General features: G+C 38.9%; 1 pseudogene; it reads right to left on the bottom strand.

Moving 5' to 3' along the window:
• Positions 1 to 205: 205 nt before the first annotated feature.
• On the bottom strand, positions 206 to 7,069 carry LOC101725043 (vomeronasal type-2 receptor 116-like; annotated as a pseudogene).
• Positions 7,070 to 22,058: the final 14,989 nt, after the last annotated feature.

Below are 22,058 nucleotides of genomic sequence, written 5' to 3'. Positions count from 1 at the left end.
AAGAGGAATTGTTGCTTTAATGGGAGGATAGAAAAAAAATATCCAGAGCAAATTTCTATTGAAAAGGTGACACTTACAGGCTTTAGTAACTATTAGAGAAAGAAGTTATAGTCACTTATTCAATGAAATAAATTCTAAAGTATAATCCATTATCAGTGGAAAAGTAGTGCATCATTGCTATGTATTTTCAGAAACATGTTTAAACTTAAGAAACATTGGAGCTCCCAGAATGTGTTTTATCTTGGAACCCATGCAGAGAATTCCTATTTGGCTTAACATAATAATGTAGCACTTTGGACCAGAGATGAAGCCCAGCAGCCCTGCACTGGAGGACAAGATGGAGAAGACCTCCATGGCCACCATGACCTTCCCTTTTGTGCTGTGATACACAGGGAGGAAGGTGACCCACACTTTACAGAACACCAGCATGCTAAATGTCAGGAACTTGGCTTCATTAAATGTGTCAGGCAGGTTCCTGCCCAGGAAAGCCATAGTGAAGCTCACCAGGGCCAAGGAGCCCAGGTATTCCAGGACACAGTAGAAGGCAGTGAGTGAGACCTTGTTGCACACGATGATGTGGCCATGTTCAGAGGGTGCACCTGTGTCAATGTAGGGTGGATTTGTTGACATCCAGACTCCATAGAGAGTTGGATCAGTCAGCAGATGAGGATGATGTAGTTTGGTGCCCCTGATACCAGCAACTTCTTCGTTCTTCTGCCTGGGTAAGTGACCTTAAAGGCAAGAACAAAGTTTTGGCCAGGACGGTGGAAACAGCCACAGTGAACACAACTCCAAATATGGTCTACTGAAGGATCCAGGTGGCAGTGTAGGGACGACCAATGAAAAGTAAGGAGCAGAGGAAACAGAAGGTAGGGAATATGAGCAGGGTGTAACTGAGAGTCTGGTTTTTGATCTTGACAATGGGAGTGTCTTGGTACTTCACAGAGTTCAAGAAGAGCAGCTGTGAGAATAGTAAAGCTCAGGGCTGTTCCAGCTAGGATCTTCCCCAAGGGGTCTCCATAAACCAGAAATATCACCAACTTTTTGAGGCAGTGGTTTTCCTGAGTGTTGGCATCTTGATGATCTGAACACTTCATTCAGCACTCTGTATCTAGTGAGAAATTCACATCTTCATTTCAAGTTTATTGTTTTTCTCTCATTCACAGACAAACCCTCAGAATATCACTGGATTTCTTGAGGCCACTTGTATTCCTGTATCTTTTTCCCCTCCCTTCCCTTCCCTTCTTTCACCTTCCCTCCTCTCCCCTCCCCTTTCCTTCCTTCCTTTTCCTTCCTATACTTTTAAATTTTTCTCTTTTCTTTCCTGCAGTACTAGGTATTAAACTCAGGACTTTTTCACCAAGTTAAATTCCCAACTCTTTTTAATTTTTTTTAAAATTTTGAACCTAGTTCTTTTGTTTTTTAAGCTTTTATTTTTTTAAATTTTTATTTTTTTAATTTTTTAATTTTTTGGTTTTTTTTGGTACTGGGTATGGAACCTGCACCTTGTGCTTTTGAAACAGGCAGTGGAAGCACTGAGCTAAATCCCTGGCACCCAAAATTTTGTATTTTATATTTTTTAGCTCTTACATTTAGTTGTGTTTTTTTTTGTTTTGTTTTTTGGTACTGGGGATTGAACTTGGTACCTTGCACTTGCAAGGCAGGTGGCAGAACCACGGAGCTAAATCCCCAGCACTTGACCCTAGTTATTATTGAATCTTTACAATCCCTAAGCTGGTCTTCAACTTGCAGTCCTCCTACTTCAGTTTCTGAAAGTGTTCAATTTACAGTTATGTTCGGCATGCCTGATTTTTTCTTTTCTTTTCCAGACACTGAATAAAAATATGATATGGAAAATACCTCCTGAGTAGTAATGCCCTTTTCCTTATGCTCTATTCACATCGCTGTTGTTTATTCTCATTATATTATCATATTTAAAATAACATGTTTCTATTTTCCCAAATCAATAAAAGATCTATGTCTCTAAATCAAACCTCTGTAAGTGATGGTCTGGCTATTCATTTAAAGAGCAAGCAGTTTTTTGAGAAACAAACATAATTGGCTAAGTTCCTGAGAAATATGCCTTATATAAGTAGTACTTAATGTCAACTAGAACAAGTTAATCTAACATATAAAATGTTTTAATTTTCAACAAATGTGCATTGTAATTTGCATTTTAAGTTGTAGTGAATCAGTAGATCAAATTCAAAAGTACTGACATCCTCCAAACATTGAGCCTTTCAATCCATTAATAATCTTATTCAACCACTTATTAGAGTTTTATGTACATAAATGTTTGTCTACAGCTTAATGATAATATCTTTCATAACCTTATAGTCTTTATCACTAGATATTCAGGTGTACCAAGTCATAAAATTTTGTGTATACACGGTTTATGGTTGAGGTCTAGAAATAGCTTATTTTTTTACATTGAACTTGTATTGCATCACCACTGAATTTAATTATAAATTTGTTCATTTACTAGATTCATACACACCAATGTCCTGGGAAAATAATATCAATTATATTTCTTCCTTTCCAATATATGATTTATTTTGTATGTTTTCTGAACTTTATTGCATTAGCCAAAACCTTTAGTGAAATGTCTGGTAGAAGTGGTCATATAGAAAATTGGTCTCATTATTTTTTCAAATTTGAACCACAAAATGTGAGTTTATTTATGGTAATTTCTTTAAAATTTTTCTATATGTCTATAAATAAACCTCTTTTCAGTTATGATATTGTTTCTCATTTTTTCTCCTCATGGTCAAATGAATTAAGAGATATCAGTTGCTTTTTCCTCCCCAGAATCAACATTAATTTGGCTTAGTTTCTCTACGTAGATCTTTCAATTTCTTTAGAAACATTACTATTTTGTTTCGTATTTTTCATTTTCTTTTTCTTTCAATTTCCACTTCTTATTCTAGGTTGTGATGAATATTTAAAATTCAGAACTTCAGCCTGTCTTAATTTCAATACAATTACTATCAAAGAAGTATACATATATAGGGTGTACATTTTTCTCTAAGGATAGGTTTACATTCAACACACAAGATTTGGTTAGCAATATTTTCCATTATAGATGGCTTTTAATTTGTTTTTTAATGTATTCTATAAATTACACATTATTGAGAATTGTATTTCATGAAGCAGAAATATTTAGTACTTGATTATTTTAGATACATTGTGATCTGTATGTGTTCATGAAACATTTAAATAAAAGTACTATACCTTACCGCTAATCTCCATAAAGAATACATCTACAAATTAACTACATGATACACTGCTTAGTCAGCATTTCAAAGCAAATTTGAAATAATATCGTGTTTTTTTTAAATGAAATAAGCTATCAGCCAGAAAAAATAATTTAGAACATTTGCAATAGAACAATGATTCTATCAAATCATAACTTACTATATATTCAAGCATTTCCAAAGTTGTGCTTATGTCATGCAAAAATCTTCAGTATTGGATTTCTGTATCTTTTCTACACCATATCCTAACACTCATCCTTTTTTTTTTTTTGCTTAAAGTCTTTTATCGGTACATTTTAGGCATACAATACATTTACATTCATCATTGGGTGCTTGTAGCTGTACATGATGTATTTTGGTTCTTATTTTTTTCCCATTACCTAGCCCCCCTTCACTCCATTCACCTTTCCCAATTTTCATAGACTTTCTTTCCATTTTTTTTTCTTTTCTTGTAATTTTTTTCTTTTCCTTCTTTCCTTTTATTATTTATGATTTATTGACATAGAACTTCATTTTAGGCCTTGGAATATTACATAAATAGGAAATGTGACATTTCAGCCACTGTTATCCTAACAAAAATTTACACAACCCATCATCTTTTTGATAAAGCACCAATGCTACTGTCTCTGTAAAGTATCTCTGACATATTTGCAAAAGTGTAGATATCAGCATTTATTAAATTCCTTTCATATTGGCATTGCAGCTGTATGTCACAGACTATAACTTATGACATATTTCCAATACTCACTTATAAATTCTAGGCAAGAAGAGATAAATTCCTAGTAATTGACATTACATTGTACAACCATGTTGTACACCAAAGAGATACTCTGTCTCAAACCAAATACAATCTCTCTGAACACCTGTTTTGTGTCAAGAACAGCGGAAAATAAGGACATGTCAAATTTTGTCTTCAATGTATTCTAAAGTATTCAAAGAATGTAGAATTGATGTTTAATAATATTGTAAATATGATAAAGGTAAAACTTTAAAACTGATGTGATGTAAAATGGTTTTCTTGAGAAGTGTTTTCAGTTGTGACACATACCTGTAATCCCAGCTATTAAGTAGGCTATTAAGCATTAATTATTAAGCTACTAAATAAAGCTATTAAGTAAGTTATTAAGTATCTATTAAGTAGGCTATGAAGTAGGCTGAGTCAGAAGAACAAATTTTGGGCCAATTTGAGGCAATTTAGTGAGAAACAGTCTCAAAATAAATTATAAATGCTAATGTAGCCAGGGGTAGAGCACCTATTTGTTCAATCTCCAGCAGTGCCAAAAGAAGCAGAAGAAAAACAAGAACAGAAAACATAAATAAACCAGAGTAGTTGAATAGATAGAAAGTGTGTTTTTAAGGGGTAATAGTACTGAGTTAAAACAAATAAATCATTTCTTAGTGAAACAAGAAAGAATTTCATACTGATATCCTCTATAATTGTTTTGCATTTCCTGAATGGATAGGGAAATATAAAATGAGGGTAGAAAAATTGTCAAAAGGCAAGCTCTTACCAGTGTCATTGACGATCTCATTCTCTGGGCAAGGGTTGCAATCAAAACAATAGGCCGCCTGTCCCTCCTGAAGGGGTTTTCTAAATCCAGGATTGCAACTCTCACAGCATATGGATCAGGGTGTCTGAGGAAAATATTATAAATTGATAACATCTTGCACTCCTACATAATCTTCAGAATTAGGAGAATGAACTCAATTTGTATACATACCTAGATACAGTTTTATAATTAAATGTTATTTTTTGCTTAAATTCTTTAATCTTTAAGTAATATGAAATACTTACATTTAAAATATGGTGAAATAAATGTGTGCCTTTGTCTTCCATCAGAAACCAGTTAAATAAGAAAATTCTTTGAATTAAAAATTGAGTTTTTCAATCTTGTATACCAGTTTCATAAGCAAAGTTGGGGACACTAAGCCTATAACAATATTTTGATTATTTTTGGTTTACAATATGAATCATGACTGTGTTCAGCGTACCTCTGTAATTGCTGTGGCCCACTGTACCATATTTTCAGATACAGACAAACTTTGACCAAGTGAAACGTGGGGAAAATGTCCTTACTTTGACCTTAAGTCTAAGGGCTTCTGGAAAATTCCAAAAGTTTAGAATGTCATACTCTGCATCCAGTTTCCTTCTGTCATCCAAGTGCACTTGGTCTTCAGAGGGATTTTTGTTTGTTTGTTTTTTGGTACCGGGGATCAAACTCGGATCCTTGCGCTTGAGAGGCAGGTTGTGGAACAACTGAGCTAAATCCCCAGCCCTGCAGCAGCAGGTTTTAAATTGAGTGTTCTTCAGAAAGGGGTGCAGCTAAAACAGACACATCATCCTATGGTGAACAGGGCTCCAGAATTAAGACAGAAAACTTGAATGAGGAAATCATCAGCTTCTCTTTAATTTCTTTCCATATTCATTGTTAACACTGACATCAATGAAGTAGAACAAATGAAAACCTATGGAGGACTAAAATAGCCTATTCTTAAAATGTTAGTTTTAGGAGAAATATTTTATTTATGCCCATTTAATAAACAGTAAATGGATTTTAGGACAAATAAATTGTACAATCCATTTTCTAACACCCAGTTTCTTTCTGGTTGTTCTCACAGTATGTACCTGCAGAATGTAGTTATCAATTCCAAAAGTGGTTGCAGAATGGAATGAGGAAATTTATATAATGTATGCCCTATACCATTGAGGACCATTTAGGTTCATAAAAGACTACAAGTTTCTCTTTTGGACTTTGAGAAATTCTTGATACATGTTTAGATTGTTCTAATGAAAATATTTGGAGGATGTGGCATTGACATCCTGTAAATCAAAGTAGTGACCTTGTCTTGTATGTATATCCTGTTTCTAGTGGCTTCTTGATTGATGACCATTTCAATCCACATCACAATTTATCTCCTTAACAAAGGGAGTGTACAAAATCTCTTATACTTTTAAAGAAATATTTCTAAGCTCTTTGGGTGGAGCACTTGTGTAATAATTTATGGCACCTTGATGATAATACATGCCATCCGATGAAAGACACATTAAATGCCAAGGGGAAAACACCATTGCTTCTCTAGTTCCAATGAGTGCCCTTTGTCCTTGCTGTAGAAGCATCTCATGGAGGGCATGAGCTACAGCATATACACCATTGTATATATTGTAACTCCCATCAGTCATGGCTGTGTCAAAATGACTCACAGACAACTGTACCAAAGAAGCCTTGGTTGTAGAGTCCTTTAGTTCACAATCATCAGAATCAGAGAATGAGCAATGGAAATTCTGGGACCAATAGAGAGTGAGGTAAGTGTCTTCTGGGTATTTGGAAGGATTAGCTGTCTGAACAAAGTTTTTAAACAGAAATCTCATCACGATATTTTGAGAAAATGAGAATACCATGGAATGAGTCAAGTTTGAAATTTCTCCCAGCCATGTCAGCATGCCACTGCGAATTTTGTCACCAAGAGTCTCCACATCATTAAATATTGCCAAATGTCAACACTGACTTCATTTAGACCATCGCTATCATAGTAAATAACAACCACGTCTAATGTTTGCTCCCTGGTCAGGGTATGTTTTGCTGCACTTTTGAGACCTATGACACAAGAGGAGTTAAGACTGTTTTTACATATCCAACACAGACTCCATTCCTGTCCATCTCTGGTTTTATATCTGAGAGAAATTGAAGACTTTTTGGACTTTCTGTGATGATCAGCCCTACCCAGGTCCAGCTGAAATGAATCATGAAGGAGGCCATGCCAAAGTCCAAAGATGTGTCCTTTTGAGCTACCTGATAGAGAAGGAAACTGTACATTGTCTCTAAACATAGGATCAAAAGAGCCAAAAGTAATCTAAAATGAAAAGAAAATTGGAAGCAGTATGAGGAAGAGTGTTGACGTGAACCACAATACTAGACCTGAAGAGTAACAACAGCTGTATGCAGTAGAAGGAGATAATTGTTGCTCCACTCTCTTTACTCATCTCACTCACTAAAAGCTCTTTGGAAAATAGCTGATCAGATTCAGACTTCCAGAATAATTCCTTAGTTTTTTCCTTCCCTCCTCTTTGTTGAAAACAGAAATTGTAATCGCCAAGACTCTCTACTACAGTTTGAGATTGGATATTTTGAGTGATGCATAATCTGAGTCTCTTACTTTCATCCCTTTTGGCAGCTTATAATGGCAGCAACAAAGACATGGCTTCATCTTTTCCCATCATACCACGCTCACCTGTGGAAACTTGTAGAGCGCCAGCAGTGGTATAATTTGAGGAGAATTTGCCCATGATGTTCCTGTTAGCACTGCTACAGACTTGCTCTCTCTCCTACAGGATACAGGAGTAATTAGGGATCTCATTCTGTCCTGTGAGCAAAGTGAGGGAGCTTTCCAGGGTCCTCCAGTGAATGTAAATGAAATTATGGAACTCATATACCAGAGATATGTTGGGTAAAAGATGAGGATTCATGTCCATCTCTTCTATGGCAAAAATGAAGGCCAGAAAATTCTGGAAGTTGTTGGGCATAAGCCTGCATAGAGAGGGTAAAAGTCCTTAGAGAAAAGATTGAATATATGATTATATTCCAATCCAGTACAATAGCATATATGAACTGAATTCTTGTGTTCCTCCTCCATGGTCATGCAACAAGAGTCTATACTTGAATTTAGTGGCATCAGAGGTTTCCTTTTTATGAGCTAATTAGGATTAGATGAGGACTTGAGGATGGATTGCTCATAACAGGTCATTTTCCTTACTAGAGTCCTAACAATATCTGCATCATTATTGTGTTCTATAAGGACACATTACTAAGATTTTTTTTCTTATAAAGAAGGAAGCAGTCACTCTTAATTTTCTCTGCATTGAAAATTGTTAAAAAGAAATGCTTATTGTTTTAAGACCCAGTTGGTGGGGTTTCCATGCAGCCAAGTGAGTTAAGACAATACCATAAACAAAGAAATTCAATTTCTTTGAATGAACTGGCATCCATGAAGTCTTAGAACTTGTAGACAAACAAGTTACATAACTTTTATTCTAGAATGACCTTACAGTAACTTTCAGATGTGTCAAGGGAAGCTTTAAGAATGGAAAAGCAGATTCCACCCATATTGGATTTACTAAATGGTCCTTGATACCAAGAATTAAAATAGTTGCAAATAATAACACACTATTAAATGCTACATACTAGAACATGTATATTCTGTATGTATCACTGAAGATGAAGATTAATTTTAAATCAAATATCTGTGACAAGTAGAGAAACCTGACCTTTGTGGGATGATTGTGCTGCAGCAGAAGGGTTGGAGCTGCTCCTTAAACCTCTGCCCTATCAACCTTATGCAGCTGCTAGCAGCAAGAGTCAGAACATTCAGATCAACTTTAGGATGCAAGTTAAAATAAATAAAAAGTTCCAGGGCATTTGAGAGACGCAGGAAGCATTGTCAGGACTGAATACTCTTGGCAATATACCAAATTCTACATTACAAAATTTAAACTTACCCTCCTTTAATAATTAAAAATGCAAAATAGTCACTGGAAAAAATAGCCACTGGAGAAAAATAGCATTTGTAGCTGTTCTTATTCAAAATAGAACTGTTCTCTTTTTTTCTGCAATTTTGAATGCAAATAGTCTCAGCCAATGACAGCTTCTCACATTTCTACACCCTCCTATCTGATATATCAGCAAGCATAGGACAGACATATTTTATTTTTTTGTATTATTTTTAAATATCCTATGTGTTGACTCTTGGTCAACAGCCTAATTTATGTCCACGCCTTGAAATGGTCTCTGTGTGAGTGACAAGCATGTATCTTACTATTTTTGCTGTAGTGCAGACCAAATCCTGGGTCTCCTATAGAATTGAAAAATGCCCTACCACTGATATACATAACTTAGCTGAGAATATGTTATTTTTATTTGGGGGTTGTAGCTCTACATATGGATCTAATCAATTATTTACCTTTAAATTATTCTGTTAATAAACAAATATTATTTTGGGCAAGACTATTGAAATTCCCCAGTATAATGCCATATATTTTCCCACTTATTCTACTTCATCTTCCAAATCCACCTGAACATGCTCCTCATTATCAGCAGCAGACCCTTCATCTTTGTACTTCTTTTCTATATGAGGCTATATTATCTTAAAATGCTATATAAAATAACACTATTTTGTGATAATTTGATCTATGCTATTATGACTGGTACATTCATTTTCCTTTTTCATATTTGAAACCCTACAATTATTCCTTATCCAATTTGCCTGAAAATAACACAGCTATCTTAAATGTATTCTTGTTAGAGTTTTCATACTAATAGCTTCATGGACACAGCTATTCTATGTCTTCCAAATTTTCCCTATTCATTTCAGTTTGCATGTCTCTTTTGTAAACAGAAAATAAGTAGAATTATGATTTATTGTCTAATGTTGCCATTTAGAGTTACATGAAGTATTTATTGTATATAAATTTTGTGAAAATTTATTAGCTTCCTATTTCCATATTAACTATATTTTGCTCTCTATTGTTACTTTCTAGGGTTTTTCTTCATTGACTTGTATATGTGTTTGCTATTTGACTGTATCCTCTGTACATGGGTGAGATTTACATTCTCTAATTAGGCAGAGGGAGCATTCCAGCAGAAAGTACAGGTGGTAGACCTGTGGCCCCACACATTTACCAAACAACAAAACTAAGTGTAGGTACCAGCAATCTGAAAAAAAAAAAACTTGCTAGGAAGTTCCCAACAATAGTAAAATATTGAAGTTTGGTATAATGTTATTTCCAAAAAAAATGGAGAAAGAAAAGTGAAACAGTTGCATCAAAAATGTGTCTTAATGTAGCTTTTCAGAAATCCTAAATACAAACTATGTGAAAAAATGAACTGAGAATTTAAAACTATTATTATTAAACAGCCTAAAATGCACCTTGGTATTCTGGAACTTGAGATCAGAGAAAGTGCGGAAATGGTGCAGCCGCCTGCCCCGCAAGCTCAAGGACCTGAGTTCGATCCCAGGTACCCTAAAAAAAAGTAAGTGGGGAAAGTTTTTGAACACTTTTTTTCTCTAACATAGGACAATTCAATAGGATAAGACTTCAGATTTTGGGCCTGTTAACAGCTTCTTTAAAATTTAAAAAAATTAAGAATGACTTAGAGTTATTATGCTGACCTGTTCTTTAAGATATTATCTCTGGCAAAAATCTTAAAGAAGACAGTTCACTGGTGATTTGAAAACATACACAATGTCATATGCTAAAGATTTTACCACTATAAAATTATATGGACCTGCAACCCATTTGAGATAAGTAACAACCTGTCTCAGTCTTTAATGTTAGAAAAAAAATCCATAGGAGAATTGTATGTACTGTTAACCAGAATTAATTACATATTTATGGATCACACATGATTGTCTATTTGTAAATTACTTACTAATAAAACAGACCAAACTTGCTGATAAAAAATGAAATTTATCTTCAAAAGCTAACCAAGTTCTTGGGCCCAGGGATTTGGCTCAGTTGTTCTGCCACTTGTCTTGCAAGCATAAGTTCTCAAGTTCGATCCCCAGTACAAAAAAAACAAAAACAAACAAACAAAAAACCAGCCAAGTACTTAGGCATAATCAGTTACTGAGCTCTCAAGAAGAGAGATCTTTGTGGAAGCTACAGAAATTTCATCGAACAGGCCGAATTAAAATTCTGTTTGCTAAATTTTCCTTTTCTCTCTTTCTCTATCTCTCTTTCTCTCTCTCTCTCTTTCTCCCCGAACACACACAATCCAAATTAAATGCTAAAATGTAATAAGCAATTCAGACCCCATATAAATCAATAGTCAGCCTGATGACTTACCCTTATACCATACAGAAAAATTTTTTTATTAGTCTTTTATTGGTACATTGTAGGTATACAGCACAATTACATTTCTCATTGGGAATTGTACCTTTACATAATGCATCGTGGTTCTTATTTTTTCCCCATTCCTAGCCCTCCCTTCACCCCCTCCACCCTTCCCTATTTACAAAGACTTTATTTCCATTTTTTCCACTTCTCATCATTTTTCCTTTACCTTCTTTCCTTTCCCCTGCCCCTCCCACTACCCCTACCCCTTTGGACCTTTTCTTCCTATTTGACATTATCGATTATTCATTCTAATCATTGGTACATTTTAGGTATACAATATAATGACATTCATCACTGGAAATTTGCACCTTTACATAGTCTCTCTTGTTTCTTATTTTTCACCCTTGCCCAGCCCTCCGTTCAACCCCTCCATTCCTCACTATTTACAAAGATTTTGTTCCTATTTTTCCATTTTCTCATATTAATCCCATTCCCTTCTATCCTTTCCCCTAGCCCTCCCACTTCCTTCCCCTTTGCCCCTTTTCTTCCAATTTCACATTACTTATTATACATTTAGTCCTTATTTACACTTTTAGTTTCTCACACCAGAGAAACTATTTGTTATTTATACATGTGTGTCCTATTTATTTCACTTAAGAATATCACCTCAATGTGCATCCACTTAGCTATAAATGTCTCTAATTTCTCATTTTTTATGGATGAGTAGTACTCTATTTTATTAAAAAACCACATTATCCCGTCTCCAGTTGATGGGCATTTGGGCTGTTTCCAAGTTTTAGCTATTACAAACAGTGCTGCTATTAACATGGGTGAACATATATCCCTGTGGTATGATTATTTTAATTCTTTGGGGAAGATCCCCAGCAGTGGAATACCTGGGTCAAATGGGACTTCCAGTCCTAGTTCTTTGAAGTATCTCCATACTGATTTCCACAGTGGTTGCACCAGTCTACACTCCCACCAGCAGTGGAGCAGGGTTCCTCTTTCCCCACAGCCCTGACAGCATTTGCTATTGGTTGATTTCATGATGGCAGCCATTCTTTCTAGAGTGAAGTGGAATCTCAGCATTGTTTTCATTTGCATCTCTCAAATGACCAGTGATGTTGAACATTTTTTCGTATATTTGTTTGCTATTTCTACTTCTTTGTCTGAGAAATGTCTGTTCATTTCAGATGCCCATTTTTGGATTGGGTCTTTAAATTTAGGAGGTCTGATCTTTTGAAGTTCTTTATAGATTCGAGATAGTAGACCTTTGTCTGAGGAAGAGCAGGTGAAGATTTTTTCCCACACTGTGGGTTGTGTCTTCACACTGCTGGTGGTTTCTCTTGCTGTGCAGAAGGCTTTTAATAAGAAGAGATCCCACTTCTTGATTGTTTGTGCTAGTTCTCGGGCAACTGAGGTTTTGTTCATAAAATCTTTTCCTACACCGATATCTTCAAGCATTCTACCTAACCTCTGTTCCAACTGGTTCAGAGTTTCTATTTTAATATTTAGATCTTTCATCGATTTTGATTTTAGTTTAGTGCATGGCAAGAGATACAGGTCTAGTTTTAATCTTTGGCAAGTTGAAGCCCAGTTTTACCAGCACCATTAATTAAAGAGGCTATCTTTCCCCGAGTGATGGTGTTTGGTCCTTTGTCAAAGATGACATGGCTGAGTGTGTCTGGCATTGTTTCTGCATCTTCTAATCTGTTCCACTGGTCCTCAGGTCTGTTTCTTTGCCAGTACCATGTTGTTTTTATCACAGTAGCTTTGTAGTAGAGTTGCAGGTTGGGGATTGTGATACCCTCTGCCATGTTTCTGTTACCTAGAATTGTTTTTGCTATTCTGAGTCGTTTCTTGTTCCAAATGAATTTTTGGATTGTTTTCTCAAGATCTATGACATATGCTGCTTGGATCTCAATTGGAATAGCATTAAATCTGTATAGCAGTTTTGGAAGTATAGTAATTTTCACTATATTAATCCTTCCTACCCAGGAGCAGGGGATGTCTGTCCATTTTCTGATATCATCTTCAATCTCTCTTTTCAGAGTGCCATAGTTTTCAGAGAAGAGGTCTTTGATTTCTTTCGTTAGGATGATTCCTAGGTATTTCAATTTTTTGGATGCTATTGTGAAAGGAATTATTTGCCCTATTTCTATCTCAGTGAATCTGTCATTGGTGTAGAGGAAAGCTATTGATTTTTGTGTGTTGATCTTGTAACCAGCTACTTGACTGAATTTGGTTATTAAGTCTAGAAGACTTTTGGTGGAGTTTTTGCTGTCTTCTATATAGAGTATCATGTCATCTGCAAATAATGACAATTTGACTTCTTCATTACCTATCTTTATTCCTTTTATTTCTTTCCGTTGTCTAATTGCCATGGCTAATGTTTCCAGAACTATATTGAACAAGAGTGGTGATCGTGGACATCCTTGTCTTGTTCCTGATTTTAGTGTGAAGGATTTCAGTTTGTGACCATTTAGTATGATATTGGTTGTTGGTTTTTTATAGATGGCTTCTCTCAGTTTGAGGTAGAGACCATCTATTCCAATTTTTGTAGGGTTTTTATCATAAATGCATGCTGGATTTTGTCAAATGCTTTTTCTGCATCTATGGAGATAATCATATGGTTTTTGTCCTTGGCTCTATTGATATAGTGTATTATATTGATTGATTTTTGTATATTGAACCATCCCTGCATCCCTGCGATGAATCCCACCTGATCAGGGTGTATGATCTTCTTGATGATTAATCTGCATTCTGTTTGCCATTATCTTATTAAGGCATTTTACATCTATGTTCATTAGCGAGATTGGCCTATAGTTCTCTTTTTCAGTTCGGTCTTTCTCTGCTCTGAGGATCAAGGGAATGCTTGCTTCCAGGAATGAATTTGGGAGTATTGCTTCCCTTTCAATTTCATTGAAGAGTTTAAACAGTAGTGGCAGCAGTTCCTCTCTAAATGGCTTGTAGAATTCAGCAGTGAAGCCATCAGGGCCTGGGCTTTACTTTGTTGATAACTTTTTAATTACATTTTCAATTTCATTGGTTGATATTGGGTTGTTCAGAGTTTTTAGGCCTTCTTCGTTCAACTTTGGTAATTCATATGTATCTAGGAATCTGTCCATTTCTTCTGTGTTGTCCATCTTATTGGTGTATAGGTTCTGGAAGTAGGTATTGATGATCCTCTGTATTTCTGCTGGGTCTGTTGTAATTTTGCCCTTTTCATTCCTAATTGCAAGGATTTGGACCTTTTCTTTCCTTTTTCTGACAAGGCTGGCAAAAGGTTTGTCAATATTGTTGATTCTTTCGAAGAACCAACCCTTGGCTTCATTGATTTTTTTTGTATCATTCCCTTAGTCTCCATTGCATTGATTTCTCCTCTGATCTTTATAATTTCCTCCCTTTTATGAGCTTTGTGGTTGTCATGCTCTTCTTTTTCTAGAAGCTTGAGGTTCAGCATCATGTTGTTTAATTGGGATTGTTCTGTTTTCCTAATATGTGTATTCACTGCTGTGAATTTCCCTTGTAAAACTGCTTTCATTGTGTCCCATAGATTCCGATATGTTGTATTGTCATTGTCATTTAAATGAAGGAACTGTCAGATTTCTTCTTTAATTTTCTCTGTTATCCATTGGTTATTCAGAAGTGTGTTGTTCAATTTCCACGTTTATGAAATTTTTTGAGTTTCTTTGGCTATAGATCTCCAATTTCATCGCACTGTGATCTGATAATATACAGTACATAACTTCAATTCCTTTGCACTTATTTAAAGATGTTCTATGTATGAGTATGTGGTCTATTTTGGAGAATGTCCCATGTGCAGCTGTGAAGAATGTGTATTCGGATTTTGTGGGGTGGAAGACTCTGTAAACATCTTTTAAGTTCATTTGTTCAAGAGTTCGATTGAGTTCCAGTATTTCATTACTTATTTTTAGTCTAGTTGATCTATCTATTTGTGACAGTGGGGTGTTGAGGTCCCCAACTACAATTGTATTAGTGCATATATGACTTTTCATGTCCGTTAGTATTTGTTTTATATAGTTTTGTGCACTAGTGTTTGGTGCATAGATATTTATGATTGTCATCTCTTCCTCTTGGATTCTTGCCTTTACAAGGATGTAGTGTCCTTCTTCATCTCTCTCAATCAGTTGGTTTGAGATGTACTTGATCTGCCAAGAGGATAGGTACTCCTCCTTTATTTATTTTTATACAAGGCCCCCCACAGGTCCTCCCTTTAAAATTATAATTTTAGAAAGGCGTCAGGAGAGCCAAGCCTGCAGGGGCTGAGCCTGTCTTGGGTCAGAGTGACATACGTGTCTGCACCGTGCACCTTACCCGTCATCGGTTAACCAGAGAATCAAGGCTCTGGCACCTGTCTTAGGTGGCACACGAGGGCTCTCTCATTGCATGGCACGCTTGCTCAATTGCCCGTCATTGGCTTGCCAGCCCACTCACCAGGTGGGGCGAGAACACTTCGCCACGGCAAGGACCTAATCAACGGTCTGGCATTCGTCCTGGTCATCCATTGCCAATCTATTATAGTAGACCTGTATGGGTGCTGTTTTTATTGTCTCTACCCGGGCTCTAAGGAAGGCCATGATTTTGTTGTATATTATGGGCCCCAAGGAAATGAGCAGAAGTTGTGGGGGGCCTTGTCCCCCTCCCGCTAGTACTCTTGAGTGCCTTTTACGGACATGTCTAAGCCTGCTGCAAGTCTACCCGGCAACAAGGAAGTAGCCCCAGTACCCTCCCCTTGCTCCCTCCCTCTAGCCCTACAGTATATATGCTCTAGCAGCTTCCGCAATAAACGAGGCTTGATCAGAAACCTGTCTTGTCTCCATCTCTCATGTCCCCTGTCCTTTGTCATTCTCACCCCCCCTCTAGGGTCTCTGTTGACTTACCCGCGGGCCGGGACAAGTGGCGCCCAACGTGGGGCCAGAGAACGGGGGGATCCAGTGAAGAACGCTGCTCAGGGGCCCAATAAAATAAAATAGAAAAAAGAGGATTGCGTCTGACGTGAACCTGCCATCTTTCCTGCACCTCGGTGAGTTGAGCAGCGATTATGGGACAGGGCATTAGCCAGCATGAGTTATTTGTACAAGGTTTTAAAGAAACTTTACAGGCACGAGGGGTAAACGTTACAGTCAAACAGTTGTTAAAATTTTTTGATTATATTAGCGATCTCTGCCCTTGGCTTCCCGCCGAGGGTACTATTGATGAGAGGAGATGGAAAAGAGTAGGGGAGGCCCTTAAGGATTACTATGCTACTTGCGGACCAGGAAAGGTCCCGATCACTGCATTTTCTTATTGGAATCTTATTAATGACATTATCTCTCAGAAAACCAAAGATCCGGTGGTGGCTCAAGCCATCCAGGTCGGTGAGATAGCTCTCCGATCGGAGGAAGGGTCAATCACTCTCCCTCGGAGTGAGGAGATTGTAAATACCCTGCGGGACGCCAAGATGGTGCCGAGGCCCGAGCCCCTGAGGGAAGGGACTCCCTCAAAGGATGAAGGAGAAGACTTGATGTCTTTTGATAGCGACGATGACTTACACAAGAAAAAACAAAATGTTCTTGATGAGGGCTTACAGGCAGGCTCTGCCTCTTCCAAGCCTTTTAAAGAAAAGCTTAGGCGCTCCTCAGCTTCCACCTCCGCTCTTTCAGCCCCTGCCTCTGACCCCGCCCCACCTGTTAAGGAGGTACCAGCCTTGTATCCTTCCCTCCGACATTTCAGAAACCCCCCCTTTTCACAGAACGGTCGGGGGAGGCTGACTGGGCCAACCTCGAGGAGGAGGCAACCAGATATCGCAATCCTGATTGGCCACCAGTAGTTCAATGTCCGCCTCCTTATCTTCCAGAACCCAACACTCCCATTGTGCCCGCTCTAGCATGCCCTGTTGTTGATCCCCAAAAGGAACTCCGGGACAAAATAGAATTTCTAAAAGAACAGATAAGGTTAGAAAAGGAACATCAAGAACTTATTACCCAGCTTGAAGGCTTAAGAACAGGCAAAGCCCATGAAAATGTCCGTAGAGAAGACAAAATTAAGCCACGACCCCCCGTTAGAGGGGCGGCCCGTAGGGTGCCATCCGGGTCGGGAGTATCCCTGAAACTTAAAAATGCGGAAGCCTTTCCCGTAACTAAAACTACTGACGCACAGGGACGGGCGTGGAGACACCACAGTGGTTTCGATTTTAAGGTCATTAAAAAATTTAAAAGGGCCGCAGCTCAATAAGGGGCCACTGCACCTTACACAATGGCCATTTTAGAATCAGTGGCAGAAAATTGGCTCACCCCAATTGATTGGCAGACTCTGGCCCGCGCCACCCTTACAGGAGGTGATTATTTATTATGGAAATCTGAATATGTTGAAAATTGCCGAGATACTGCTAGACGCAATGCTCAGGTGGGTAATGGTTGGATACTTGATATGCTTCTAGGGGATGGGGCCTATGCTACCAGCGATCAGCAGATGCAATTTGATGCGGGGTTATATGCCCAGATTCAGACCGCAGCCACTAGAGCCTGGAGAAAGCTCTCTTCTAAAGGGGATGTGAGTGCTTCTCTCACCAATATCCGACAGGGGCCTGATGAGCTCTTTGTGGATTTTGTTCACCACCTGCTCACAACAGCGGGTCGGATTTTTCGGAGCGCAAAAACAGGGACAGATTTTGGTAAACAGCTTGCTTTTGAAAATGCTAATGCTGCTTGCCAGGCCGCCATCCGCCCTTATAAAAAGAAAACTGATCTCTCAGGTTACATTCCCCTTTGCTCAGAAATTGGGACCGGCTACCAACAGGGACTTGCTATGGCTGCTGCCATGCAGGGTTACACGATCAAACAGTTTTTGTCGCGCCGCCCAGGCAACAAGTGTTTCCAGTGCAGGACAACGGGTCATTTTGCCAAGGAATGTCAGGCCCCTAGGGCATTGGCCCCTGGGGCCTCACTACCACCGGGGCCTTGCCCTCCATGCAATAGAGGAAGACATTGGGCGAGAGAATGTAGGTCCAAGACAGACGCTCAGGTTCAGCCCCTCCCGCTTGTCCATAACCCGGATCAGGGAAACGGGAGAGGGGGCCAGCCCCAGGCCCCTGCACCCAAACAAATTTACGGGGCGCTCAATTTTGCTCCAACAAACAACAATCCATTTCAGACCTCTTCAGAACAACAACAGGAAGTGCCGGACTGGACCTCAGTTCCACCGCCCACACAGTATTGACTCCAGAAATGGGGGTACAGGCCCTTTTGACAGGGGTCTTTAGGCCCCTGCCTAAGGAGACCTTTGGGCTTGTAATAGGCAGAAGCAGCAGCACTATGGATGGGCTGCTGATCTACCCGGGGCTGATTGATAGTGATTATTCCGGAGAGATTAGAGTTATGGTTTCTTCCCCCAAAGTCATTAACACCATTCAATCAGGCCAAAGATTTGCTCAATTGTTACGCCTTCCCCTTCTCTCTACCTCTAATAAGGCTCTTAACAATGCCCGAGGCAGCCAGGGATTCTGCTCATCTGATGTCTACTGGTTGGAGATGCTTTCAGCCCAAAAACCTCTCATGACCTTGTGGTTGGATGGGAGACAATTTTCTGGATTGGTAGACACTGGTGCTGATGTAACTATCATCAAGGAAAAAAAATTGGCCTCAGGCGTGGCCATTAAAAGACACCCTCACCCATCTCAGGGGTATAGGTCAGAGTCAAAATCCTAAACAAAGTGCCAAAGCTCTGACCTGGAGAGACCAAGATGGTAATCAGGGCACCATTCAACTTTATATCATCTCAGGGTTACCCATTAATCTATGGGGGAGAGACCTATTATCACAAATGGGGATGATTATTTCTAGCCCTAATGAAATTGTCACTATGCAGATGTTTAAAAATGGGAACATTCCAGGCAAAGGGCTAGGTAAACACTTTACAGGTATTGTGCAGCCCATTGAGCCAGTCCTTTGTAGCTTCAGCTATTCAGGCCGTATGTAAATCTTGGGCCCAAATGTATGTTATACACTATATGGATGTCACACATTACCCTAAATTTGGAAATCTTAAATATATACATGTCAACATTAATACATATAGTGGATTTGTATTTGCCACCCTACAATCCGGGGAGGCTACTAAACATGTAATTGCCCACCTTCTAGTTGCCTTCTCAGTACTTGGATGTCCACAGCAAATTAAGACAGACAATGGTCCAGGCTATACCAGTTCTGGCTTCTCAAAGTTTTGCAAACAATTAGAAATAACACACATAACGAAAATCCCATATAATCCACAGGGACAAGACATTATAAAAAGAGCCAACCTCACACTCAAAATTTCACTAGATAAAATAAAAAGAGGGGAATGGTACCCTATCAAGGGGTCACCTAGAAATCTGATATCACATACACTATTTATTCTTAACTTCTTAAATTTGGATGCCAAAGGTTTATCTGCAGCCAACCGTTTCTGGCAACCAGAGACGCAAAAACAATTTGCCTCTGTGATGTGGAGAGACCCCCTGGACCACTCATGGCATGGGCCTGACCCTGTACTTGTCTGGGGCCGAGGGTCAGTGTGTGTTTACTCCAAGGAAGTGAAATCAGCCAGGTGGCTTCCAGAACGCTTAGTAAAACAAGTTGATAAGCATGTTGATGATGCCGATGATCCAACATTGTCCAATTTCAACCAGTTAACAATGGCGTTTACATTTACAATCTAATAATCGTAAAGAGAATAGTATAATTCAATTTGGCTAGTTATATTTGGGTGCACCCTAATTTATACACTTTATCATATGGTTGTCTATTGTCTGTTGTTTGTGTTCGTACAGTTGAGCTCAATATGTTCCTTCCTCTTCAAAGGATATTCGCCTATTGTTAAATTGACTTATAGATAATATTATTAAACTAAAGACATGCTTTTCTTCCCAGGTTGTTAATTGATCAAAGTACCACTGAAATTTATTTTATGAAAGTGACGTGTATTGTCACCCACATGCAACAATCAAATTGCAATTAACAGTTATAAAATAAAAAGATATATATTCTTAATTGTTTGTCAAAACGATTATAGATGGGAACTCCCTTTGATGAATATAGAAGTGGCCACCCAGAAAATGATTATTCTGGTCTTAATTCATTAAAGGGACCCCCTAGTAAATTTTATATTATATAATCTTATGGGAGACATATCACAATGAATATTATCTAAATATGTTATAAATTGATTGTATTGGTTGTCCTTGATATTTAAGCACTGAATATGTTGTTACAAAATGTTTATATTGGTTAAGTTCTGAAAATGTTATTGCAATATGCCCACATTGGTTATCTTCAAAAGCTTAATCAGGTTAGCCTAACTCTCTTATCTACAGCCCAGCCTTGTTTACATCGCAGGACGAAATTTTGCTTACAGGTTAAGAAGGTGACATCCCTGAATCTGTTGCATGGTCTGTTGCTGTTCCTGGCACCAACAACAAAAAGTGGATTTCAACCAGTTAACAAACAACAATTGCTCATTGCCCTGTATGGTAACCCCTGTGACTGTGCTGGGGGTTCTGGCAGGGCTGCACCCACAAGTTACACTGGTAGTACTGACTGCGGTGACAAGATTGCCTACTTAGTTAAAACAACTTGAGACTATCATCCAAGAGATGTATTCCTCCCTAAATTATCATCCAGGGGTCCTTCCCAAACCTCAAGGCCCAGACCCTGAAGCCCAAACCCTGAGTGTCCTAGAGGCCACTTATCATTTGATCAATACATCCAACCCATCCTTTGCTGCGGATTGTTGGCTATGCTTGACTCTTGGCACACCCCTGCCCCTCGCCTTCCCAGTTGTGGACCAAACTAACTATGCCAACAGTTCTAGTTATAATTGCAGTTTTTCTCTGCCCTTCAGGGTCCAGCCAGTACAGTTCAATGCCTCAGTTTGCTATCTAAATACGGGCCACAACAATAGTTTCGATATACGTGTTGGAGTCCAAAATTTCTCTCTCTGCTCGGTAGTGCTTAATGGCCCTGCCGCCATTTGCCCTGCCCTGGGTCACGTGCTCGTCTGTGGAGGGAGCTTGGCATTCACCTCCCTCCCCACTAATTGGACTGGGCTGTGTGTGGTGGTGACTGTCCTCCCGGACATCTCCCTTATTCCTGGAGATGAGCCAGTGCCCTTGCCCAGCTTTGACTATATCGCTGGGCGACATAAAAGGGCCGTCTCACTGGTCCCCTTGCTCGTGGGGCTAGGGGTGTCTGGCACCCTTGCCACTGGCTCTGCTGGCGTTACACTCCTATGACAAATTATCCAACCAGTTGATTAATGATGTTCAAGCTCTCTCCAACACTCTTACAGATATACAAGATCAGATCGATTCTCTGGCTGAGGTGGTCCTTCAAAATAGAAGGGGTCTGGACCTCCTCAGGGCAGAACAAGGAGGGATTTGCATAGCCCTAAATGAATATTGTTGTTTCTATGCCAATAAATCTGGGATCGTCAGGGGAAAAATTCACGAACTTCAGGAAGATTTAAACAGACGATGACAAGAATTCACTCAAAATCCCCTCTGGACTGGCCTCAATGGTTTCCTCCCTTATCTCCTCCCTTTGCTGGGACCCTTATTGGGTCTACTCTTGCTCATTTCTTTAGGGCCCATACTTTATAACAAAATCATGGCCTTTCTTAGAGCCCATATAGAGACAATAAAAACAGCACCCATATAGGTCTACTATCATAGATTGGCAATGGCTGACCAGGACGAATGCCAGACCGTTGATTAGGTCCTTGCCGTGGCGAAGTGTTCTCGCCCCACCTGGTGAGTGGGCTGGCAAGCCAATGACGGGCAACTGAGCAAGCGTGCCATGCAATGAGAGAGCCCTCGTGTGCCGCCTAAGACAGGTGCCAGAGCCTTGATTCTCTGGTTAACCGATGACGGGTAAGGTGCACGGTGCAGACACGTATGTCACTCTGACCCAAGACAGGCTCAGCCCCCGCAG

The sequence above is a fragment of the Heterocephalus glaber genome, unplaced genomic scaffold (genome assembly GCF_053883595.1).
Source record: "Heterocephalus glaber isolate CG9 unplaced genomic scaffold, H.glaber_assembly_v1.0 deba00001532, whole genome shotgun sequence".
NCBI lineage: Eukaryota > Metazoa > Chordata > Mammalia > Rodentia > Bathyergidae > Heterocephalus > Heterocephalus glaber.
This window is presented reverse-complemented; position numbering and strand designations above follow the sequence as displayed.